The sequence below is a fragment of the Limulus polyphemus genome, unplaced genomic scaffold (assembly GCF_000517525.1).
Source record: "Limulus polyphemus unplaced genomic scaffold, Limulus_polyphemus-2.1.2 Scaffold1420, whole genome shotgun sequence".
NCBI classification, from domain to species: domain Eukaryota; kingdom Metazoa; phylum Arthropoda; class Merostomata; order Xiphosura; family Limulidae; genus Limulus; species Limulus polyphemus.
Genome location: NW_013667030.1, coordinates 158788 through 170037, shown reverse-complemented (window position 1 = coordinate 170037; position 11250 = coordinate 158788). Strand labels below are relative to the sequence as shown.

The window sequence follows — 11250 nt, the reverse complement described above, 5'->3', positions numbered from 1 at the left end:
ACACACACACACACACACACACACACACACACACACACACACACACACAAAAGAAGGACACCACAGAGCTGTTCACTGTATTTCTGGATGAGAGTATCAGTGCTGATAGCCCTTTCCTTGTTGCTAATTCAAGTATCAAAGTACAGATTTTGTTGGATATTACTTCCATAGTACAACAGAAGAAGAAACACATGTATCTAGTGATCTCACCATGATGTCATGCACTGAAGGTGACTCAGCAGCATGTAAACAGTGTAGTATTAATTTTGTGTCTGCCTCTTTCTTTGATGATGACAGCTCTGGAACTGGGTGGCTTACTGTTGTAATTCCATTATGTCTGGAGATAGACACAACTTTTCTCACAGACAAACAATTTTTTACAATCAATTAGTTTAGGGGCATAATCATCTTTCTGCCACTCAATGAGAAGGAGATTAATGAGGTATTTCTTGTTTTCGTTGTTTGAAAGGAATGATTTCCAATCCCTGGGCAATTTTGTTGAAGGCCCTTTAACCAAGATTTTCGGGGAAGAACTTCTAAATTGTTCAGTGGACTTTATAGAGTTTTCTTTGTAGCTGTCTGTAACAAAGTCAAATTGTTTCAAATCTGGCAAAACAGAGAACACCTTTCTTGCCAGTTCTCCAAATGTACCAGGTAGGCCTGTGAGTGACAGTACCATCAATTATGTAGACTTTCTCTCTCATTACAGTATCTGTGTCTGGCAAATGTACATTCTGAATGGCTGATGGATCCTCTAGCTTTGTCAGTTATGAGAGGCATGCCATCAGCAGTTGCTAATGGCCAGGGTAGTGTTCCAAGAGGGTACAACAGAATTTTTTCCATACTTAGGCTATATCTCTCTGAGAGCACCACCAAAGATATTTCTTTGTGTTGTTAACTGTACTACCTTCTTTTGAGAAGACTTTAGTTTGGGGTACTGTTGAAGATAAGTAAATGTCTGGAGAGATCTTTTCAGAGGTGCATGGAAAGGAACAGATTTGTTTACAAGTCTTGTTTTCACAAAATCTTCATATCTTTTAGTATCTTCTGTTGTGAGATCTGTAGTAATGTAATCTGGGGCTTTGGCTCTACCTCAAATGGATTGTTAAAATTGACAAACGACTGCATAACTTCCCGTACTTCATTCTCACTCTGTTTCGTCTCTGATGGCATCATATCTTTGTGAGCAGACTCTAGGGATTCATTCATATCTGCTAGTTCCATTGCTGTTATAACATAACTTACTCTCATGTGTCTTGTTACATGCCATTTATAGTATACTGGATAATTCCTGCTGAAGCCAGTAATGCCACCATTTGACTTTGCTTTCCGATTTATCATTTGCTTTGTCAGATCAACAGCATTTTTTGATGCAGGTCCAGCAGATTTGGATACACTAAATCCTTTATTTTTCGACAGGCTATCAGCTACAGGATGAAAATGACATAAATTGAGCAGTTTTATGAGCATAGTTGTAGTGATTCACACTGAAAAGTAGTGGATCAAGGTCTTGAAGGCATGTCACATGCAAATTGAAATCATTCAGCTTTGTAACATGAAGAAACTTCAGCAGCAACCATATTCTATCCATATGTTGCACCCAGAACTGAGCTGTCTTCACTAGTGCCCCATTCCTTGCATTTTCTTTAAATTCGCTGTATTTGATGTATAGGACTACAATATGTTTTTTGACTGTTTCTTCCAAAGTTGCATTTTCAAGATTTTATACCAGTTCCTTTACATCAATACGTGTTTGATCTATTAACAGGCTCACATCTGCTACTCCTTCAAATGCTTGAAACAGAAGTCTTTCCAGTGGTTCTAAGAAGATTTTGTGGACTCTTATTGCCCTGTTGTAATGTTTTCCGGAAAATACTTTCTCTATTGACCCGCTGACACATATCCCTGAGATTTCAAAGCCTGTATCTTGCAAAACCTTACCAGTGCAGACAATTAGGAACACATTGTGTAAAACACACTTAAGCAAACAATCACATTTTGATAGTGTATAGGATGCTGCCAAAGAAGTGCACATGCCTTCATGGCAACAATAAGATCAAAAGTAACAATTACACAATCCTGACCAATTTCTTTCACTGCTCTCTGTGATAACCTCAATACTTCTTGCACTTCGCATTATCATTGATGGAAGAATTTATAGGTTTCATGTAATCAACAGTAGACTGCCTCAGATGATTCACCTGTTGCAGAAAATCATCCATTCAAACTAGGAATTGACAGTGTTTTTCCATGGAGTTTTGCTCGACAAAACATCCAAATAAAGTTCTGAACACTCACTTCTTCTTCAACACTTGGTACATGCATTGCTGTTTGAGCCACCACTAAACTTGGTTCTACTTTTCCTTTCACACAACACGGGACCAAATCATCAGGGATATATTCAACAGATCGTTTCTTAGTTTTTGGCTGAGTGAGTTATGAATGTGAACTTCTTCTGGAACAATGCTATGAGTAGAATGTGTTGTTCCAGCTTCAAAAGGTGTTTCCTCATTCAGGTCAAAATTATCCCAACATAAGTGAAGAACCAGATTTCTCTCAGTATCAATTGTTGCTGGTGGAGGGCTGCTATATTCAACAACACACAGCAGTTTAAAGATAGCATTTACCACTGTCCACAGCTAACAGCGTAGCATATATCCTGACCAATTGACTTTGAAAGTCGTTCTGCTCTTCTGGACACTTTACTTGAGCTTGTCTTACCCTTGCTGCAGAAATTGAACAAGCAAATCAGGTGGCTTCATTGTGAATGATGAAAGCCATGGAAACTGTGGTGAATCTTTAAATGCTTCTAGGATGAGATGTCTCAGTAAAAGACTTGCTTCTTCTAGTTTTCTCTCATCTGATGCAGCTGCTTCAATTGCTTGACCTGTTTGAATTTCATCAGAGTAAACCAACTACCTTCTGAAATTTGGCTGCTAGATTATTATTTTGTCTCCAAAATGATTCTTGAATTTGTTTTTCAGTTTATATAATTGTCATTGTAGTAGTTGGGTGATTAGATAGCACAAATAAACAGTACTTTTCTCTCAACATAGTCATTCATTCAACCTATGACCCACTAATGATATGTTCATCGACATATATAATTATATACTGAAAGGCATCCTCATGAGCTGTTGCTTGCCCTAGTATCACTTGTCATGTCAGCTTTTGGACGTCTGTCATCTTTTATTGTGTAGTCACAACAACATGAGTCATGATAATGCACCTCTCTTGCAATGAGATCTTCATTCTGAATTTCATGAAGAAGTCCATCATCTGATCTACTGTCTGCCACTTCTTTTATTGAAGCTTCTGCTGTTTTTGTTACACATTTGATTAGCCTGCCTCTTCTTTTTATGCCTATTCCTTTTGCTGAGACCCATTTAAATCACTTCTCAAGAATATACACTGGTTGGCTGGGAAAAGGATTTGAGATGATGTTCCTGGTCTTTTTCTTTTTGAAATTGATGTGTTTTTTTCACTTGTATCATCACATTTTTTTCTTCAAAGATATTTTATATTTGTAAGTGATTGATAACATGCTCTATGATATCCAAGAATTTTAGCATCCAGATTTTCTGGTATACTTTACAAATTTCATCTTGTTTTTTTTTTTTCATCTTCAGAACATCTCAAACAGGCTACTTGTACTTTTGCTCATCTTGTTTTAATAAACTGCTTTACATCCTTACCACTTCTCAGTTTATCAAATTGTACTCTGCAAAGAGTTGTTCTTCTGGTGACTGCAGTATCTAATGTAACTGGATGTTCTTCAGACATTTTTGTACTGTGGTAAAAAAGAAACATTTTAGGAATGTTGCATTTCACATCATGATATCATAATTAAATGATGCATAATTAATACATAAATGATATAATTATATGATGGTCTGCAATAAGATTATGTTAAATTAGATTTTAGCAACACGTATGTCATAATACACCATGTTTCATATGTGAATATTACTTATAGGATTTCAGTACTTCGATAAATGTATCAGCAATAGAATGTATTAATCTTACTGCTGTTATACGCATATAGCATGTCACATATGCATCACAACGGCTATGAACTCATTACCTGTTTCAAGGGTGTAATAATAAAATATATTTTAATTAATGGTAATTCTATCACATATAGGCAAGTATATACTCCTGTTATACATGACCTGAAACACAGTGCATTGCACCATTTAGACCACCCTTCCTAAATCTTTAAAGCCACAATATAATAGTGACAAACAAGTTGATTTTAATCTCTTACATCATCACCCTTAAAAAAAAGATTGAACAATCCCCAGAGTTGGAGGGGTCACTATCTGGCCCATGGATCATTAGAAATGCAGGAGTTAATGTTTTCATTGTGCTCTAATATCAAATGAGAAATGTAATTTAAACTTTCACTTTGCAAATAGTGGCTGAACATTTTCACCTGTGTGTAACTGAAGTGGACAGATAATGATGATATACATACAAAACTTTTAAGAAAAATAACCTATGATTTATAAATCACTCTCCCATTTAATAGTATCTTCATGTTTAATCATTCAATACTTTTTTTTGCAATTACAAAGATGATCTCTCACATCCCAGACTAGTTGTCTTAAGACTTGCTCCAGTTAAACGTTACTTTATTTATATCATAGGAATCCTTTCTCCATCAGGATTGAACACAAAGTTTCCTTCATTTAATGTTTCCTCCTGACTAAATCGTTTTTATGGTCATTTACTGTGACCTAAATTTTGTAACTATGCTCAGTGTTCTCTGCATTTTTTTCTTTCCCTGTTTTTAACCAGTATGTTACTACCTGTAAGAAGGAAATTTTGCTTTATTTTTTTCCTTTACTGAATTACCTTTTGAACTTTTTCATTCACTCACATTTATTTTCTTAATTTATTGTTTATTCTTTATCTGGATTTTATTGTATTGTTTCAATGTACATATGGTGTAATATATAATATTTTTCATTTCTTTATTTTGTTATTGCAACTCAAATTTAGTCTATAACAATTTTATGCACTACCTGATGAAGGGCCTTGGCCTGAAATGTTGTCATCATTTCAAACTAATTTTAGTATTTGCTGTCCACCTTTGTTTGTTTTCGATTTTTCTAATGTAACTAGACTTGACTTAATACAACTAACACTTTCTGACACTGAAAAGTTAGTTTAAATGCTAGAAGTTGGCAAAGAATTAGTAATTACTTTTAATAGTAATGTGCCATACTCTTTTATTATAAGTATTATAACTTTACAATTTTTCAGATTTTGTAAAATTTGTAATAAATTACAATATTTCAATATTAATGTTCAAATATTGATGCAAAAATTAATATTTGATGGATTCAATAAAGAAACTCAAAATAAAATTATTAAAATATTTTGTGATAAACATAAAAATGTATTAAAAAAAATAATGAAATAAAAATTAAGGAGTTTTTGCTGAAAGTTTTCGATAAGTAATTATAGTTTATTAACAAGATAATTTAAACAAGTTGGCAGTACTTTTATGTGGATAAACACCTTATTGCATATAAAGGCTTATGTAAAGACTGAAAATTGTTAGTTACAGTGAACTTAATGGGTGATGGTTGGGAGTTATACAAGTTAGTTTAGATAACTTGGTTGGGCTTTTATAACTCTATACTAGTATAATTTATCCACTGTACTATTAAATTAGTTCTTTATTACTATAGTGGGGGCTGGAATGCCAACCTCAGAAGGTAAGTTTATCTTACTGACCCCCCAAGTAGTAGTACCTTATTCTTCTTTTATATTTTTACTTTGAAGAGCAGTCCAAAACTGTCTGCAGGCAGTGAAGGGTGATTATAGATGTGGAACATTGTGAGCTTGAGCACCCACATCTCATTCTCCTTACTTGTATTTCTTTTGATAATTTCTTCATAGAGACTGGTGAACAGAGGTTAAGACTGATAAACAGTGTATCCCTACTGCAATGTGGGTCCTATTTCTGCAGTCTCCTCCAAAACCCAGGTCGCATTTTACATCCCACATTATAGCCCGTACCCTGGGGGTTCTTTTAATTTATGCAGTGTCTTTAATTTAATTTTGTTTTTTGTTTGGGCTTCTTTTTGTTCATTTAAATGTCATTTATCACAGGTTTGGATTTGCTGTTTTTAATGCAGTCCTTCCTATTATTTTAAATTCGATAGACTGTTTAAGTATTAACTTTCTATATATATATATATATATATATATAGTTGCAGTTCTGTCAAAAACTCCCTGGTGGTTATGGTGCTTAACTTTCAATCTACAGTTTGTGGGATCAAAACCTGTTGCCAAACATGCTCGAACTTTCAGCTGTGGGGACATTATAGTGTGATGATTTACTTTTTGTTGGAAATAATTTGTATGGGTGGTGTTGACTGGTTTCCTTCCCTCTGTTCTATCACTTCAAAATTTGAAACAGCTAGTGGAGATAGCCCTTGAGTAGCTTTGCACTAATCCTAACAAACAAACAAATAAAATGCCTATAGCTTCCTCAAATATTTGAGACTTCACACATTCATTTCATCATATCGATTCTAGGACTCTCTCAGCCAACATTACAGCATTTAAATATTTGAAAGCTTAGTTTGTAACTATTTTATTGAAATTTTTGCTAAAATTATAGCTTTTGTCTAGGTTAAAAAAGCAAAATTAAGAAAATATTAGTTTCAACAATTATATACAAAAATCTTTACCTTTCTTATAACAAGAGATAGTAAGAAAATCCAAATACATAGGCTTAATTGCAAATATTCATTGTGAAACAATACCTCCCCTCCACACACAGAAACATTATTTCTCTCCTGTGTCTCCTTATGAGATTTGCATGCCACTGGCCTTGAGCTAACTCCTCTAAATTCACATGTTTAACACGAACGTCCCTCCACCAATAAGGAGGGTCACACAATTTCCATGCGCAATAACTCCCTTTGTGCTCTTGCACTCGTTGTAATTTTTCTTTCTTTCTTCAGCACTGCATTGAATAGACATGTTCACATTTTCTCGTCTGAATTCAATTTGATGAGATTTGCATTTGTTAACCCTATTGCCACAGGTATACTTTACTGTGCATGACACAAGATTATTGTGTCTTACATTCAAAATTTTATTAAACTACTATTTGTTTATGTTATACCAATTACTATAGCATAAAGTATTAGCTAATAATCCATATTTTAATAGTATATAAGTTTTAAGTTCTTTATTCTATAAGGCAATATTTAAAAAAAATCCTGAATTTCCACTAGTGTGACACACTTGCTCTATTTATCTTCTCTATTTTATCCATCACTCTACCAATAGGGATGAAATTCAACATAAATTACTCACTATAAAATTGCTCAGACAATCCATAATTTTTATATCCTTCAATTTTGTTTGGTTACAGAGCTTTCAAATAGAAAATCCCCCTCCTGCCACACAAACCTGTCACATCCTCTATTTCAGGATTTGTTAATAGTTCTCTCTTAGGTTTAATTCTATATTATGTATAACCAATAGAAAGCCAAGGTTTTTAGATATAAAGTGATATATTATGTTGTTTTTCTGAACATAAAATTGTCAGTTTCTCTGTTAGTACAAGCTTCATTCAGATGGGAAAGATAATGACTAGCTTGGATGAATTTGTAACGGCTTTTATCGCGTAGTTAGAAAGCCAGACAAATTTTGAGAGTTAGAGGCAAATGTCTGCTTTTTTCATGTTATTAGTCTATGTTCTTTGGTGCGTTATTTAATTAATTAAAAATTACTTAGTGCATTACTACCATTAGTATAAAAAAGTAGGGTTAAGTGTCATTGACAATCAACAGTAAGAAAAAAGATTAGTTAAGTACTTTATTTCATGTTTTTCATGTTTATTCTTTATTTATTATAAAAGTAATTAAAATGTAAAAATAGGGATCTGTTTAGGGTAGATTAGGTAAAATATTGAATAATAATGATATAATAAAAATATTTCATGAAGCATGCACGTGAGTAGCAGGTCGGAGTAGCTCGTGGGTAATGTAATTCGATAGTGTAACGTTAATTAAGGTTAGATTAGGTTAAATATACAATAATAATAATAATATAATAAAAATATTTCACGAAGCATGCACGTGAGTAGTAGCTCGTGGGTAATGTAATTCGATAATGTAATATGAGCTGCACATTCTCCAAGTGATTTACAACTTATAATGGTGCAGATAGTAGTTAGATATGTTTCAAAGGGCAATAAAACAATAACATTTAATTATAAATAGGTGTATACTCTTACAAGTTTAAATCTACTTAGGATAAATGAATGTAGTTTCATGCTACATTTGAAGTCATTCTAGAAAGAAGAAGAGGGTAATTTAAGTTTATTTCAATTTTTTGTTTTTGGTGGTTATGAGGTCAGTCAAATTGACTAACCTTGTATAGAGTTAGAGTAGGGTAAAGTTAGAATAGAGTTAGAGTTTTACTGAAAACAAACATTTGAAATGTATTTAGGAGGTCTTAGAGATTACAGAAATGAAATTTGAGATTTTTGAGAGTAAGAAAAGTATTTTTAATCTTGACATGAAAACCACTTTGCACACGGACTAATCAAAACAAATACTTGATATATTCAAGGAGAAATCTATATTTAGTTTTCATAAATAATTCCCTAAAACATGATTTTTTGTATGTGAAAGACATAAAAACTGCCAAATTTTGTGAAGATATACATGCTGTATTAAAAGTTATCAGTATCAAATCTATAAGGACTTTGAATAAGTACAAAGAGGTCACGTGGTTGGACAAATTGATGAAGTCCATGTTGAGAGAGTTAACAGAACTTTGGTTTTCGTTTTCTTCAGCTTTTGTTTTGAAAGCTTTAACTCCTGTCATGAATTCTCAAGTGACAGTGTCTTCAGCTTTTATTCTATGTGAGTGATGATGTTACACACACACAGGCCCTTTTTCTACTGTGGCTTCAGGAAGCTCATTGACTGTGGAGTACATTACTGACATTATACTGCATGTTGTGGGATCCATCAAGTATGTTGGGCCTTTTATTCCTGTCTGTTTGGCTGATGTTCTTTCCCTTCAATTTGAGGTTGAATAAGAGGAAGATGAATTTGATGGCCTGTTCCCTCCACCTGGCTACCTCCCTACTAGTCTAAAAAAAATCCTCAACCTTTCACGATGTTTCACGACTTGATGCTTTAAAGCTTTGTACTGTCAGTTTCATTTTGTGTTTTAGTGAATGCTCCTGAAGAAGCTGTAAAGTGAAATGTTGAGTGTCTAATTAAGTAATAATAACGTTTTGGTGTTATAACATTGTTTATTTCTAGTATTAATATGTATTCTATACACCAATATGCACTACAGAAATTAAATAATGAGCACGATAGTTTATAATCAAAACTCAAAGCACTAATCATTTGAAATTCCTTGAATCCCCCCCCCCCCTCAGAATGTAATGTTGTGTTACATTTAAAATCAAACCTTGGAGAATTGTCAAAGTCATCCACATCTGGAGGAAAAGTTTTTTATTATTTATATTTTACAGATGTCAGTTCTTAAGGCAACCCCCCACACACACACACAAAAAGAAGCTTGAGTGCAATAGATTTAATGACACAACTTTCTTTACAAAAATGTTTCCAATAGTTTTAGATTGGTCCAAAATAATTCAATATTACCTTTTTTTTGATATTTTGGAGTCATAACTGTTTTCAATCCGAGTCAAACAGATGCTTTCGGTAATAATCCTCATTTTATTTAAACTTTTACATGATTAATATCGTCGACTAAATACATTTTATTTTGAACATTCAGGATGTTTATTGAACACGGTGAATTCCTATTAATTGCAACTGCACTTTACCAGCTTCTTGATTGAAATTAAAGAAAAACCATAAATAACAGTATGTGTTAGAAGGTCTACAGCAAAAGGGCTGGAAGACTTCTTGCAGATTACAGAAAATATCAATTAGTAGATTTTCATACAGTGAGCTTTAAGTGAGCCTAATATCAGGCAAGTTAATCCATTTTTTAGTTTTTATTCAGTTATGATTGGAGAATACAATCAGTGCAGTTATTGGCTATACAAAAATCCTTGAATTGTTGTATTCAGCTAGGCACTACATACTAATGATTAGGACCATGAAATGTGAAAAGTTCACTATTGACAGTGGTGTGAGCAGTTCCCCAGTGGTAAATTTACAGACTTACAATCCTAGAATCTGGGATTTGATTCCCTGTGGTGGATAGAGCAGGTAACATTATATGCCCTCAAGATGTGGATGTTTATGGGGTAGTTTAAGCTCACTGGTGAGGAAGGACGACTTTGTGACATCTGCATTGTTCAATCTATCTTAGGGCATGGCTCACTGCTCTTGATACCCTTTCTGCTCCTTGCAGTGATCTTAACTTCCTATGATGTCTTGTTATGAATAAAAATCTGTCTGTCAAAAATTTGCTGGATGTCTGTGGTATCTTAATGAGGAACTTGGCATTCTTTGATTCAACTGCATCTACAGAGACAAAATAAGCAATGGTAAGGGCACCAAATGAAAAGAAAGGCATAGCTGAACCTCCATAACACACCCAGCTGAATATTATGTATTCTGAGGACATGTCAGTTTGTTACAAAGAACACAACAAACTTCTTTAGATTTCATCTGGATTTCTGGATTATGTATTCTAAGTTCAGAGAGGACTAGAGGAAGGTACTACAGACAGTTCAACACTTGAATGTGGTAAATGACAGTGCTGAAAGGGATGTAGCCCTTATTGAGGAATATAATGTCATCATGATAAAGAAAGAAGAACAGACACAAAATTATATTTCAAATTGTGCAAAACAATAGAATCCTAACAGTAAAAAAGTAAAAAAACACCAAAGTCATATAATTATATTGTTATATTATTGTACATGCAATAGAATAATACATTTTAAAGAAATCATTCATAATACACAACAAATGTGTTTTTATATCATGTAGTACATATGGTACCAGGCCACTGCAGTCTAGAACTTCAACCTCTTAATATAGTCCAAAATGGATGAAGTTTCACATTTAATATTTTTTTGGACATTGGAACAAAATCAAGGGGTGAAAGGGGCTGAAATTTTACCTGCAACTAAAGACTACCCTAATATATATATATATATATATATGTGAGAAATAATAAAAAGAAAAAACTTTACTAAGTACAAAATTAAAATAAGAAACCTAATTTAATTAAGGTAATAAACAAGAAATAAGTAAACTAAAAACTAACTAAATA

At 33.3% G+C, this 11250-nt stretch overlaps 1 protein-coding gene across 2 annotated transcripts in view; it reads left to right on the top strand.

The window, feature by feature from the left end:
* The window catches only part of LOC106463479 (attractin-like), a 110620-nt gene that overhangs the window by 27362 nt on the left and 72008 nt on the right, over window positions 1-11250 (top strand). The window lies entirely within an intron of this gene.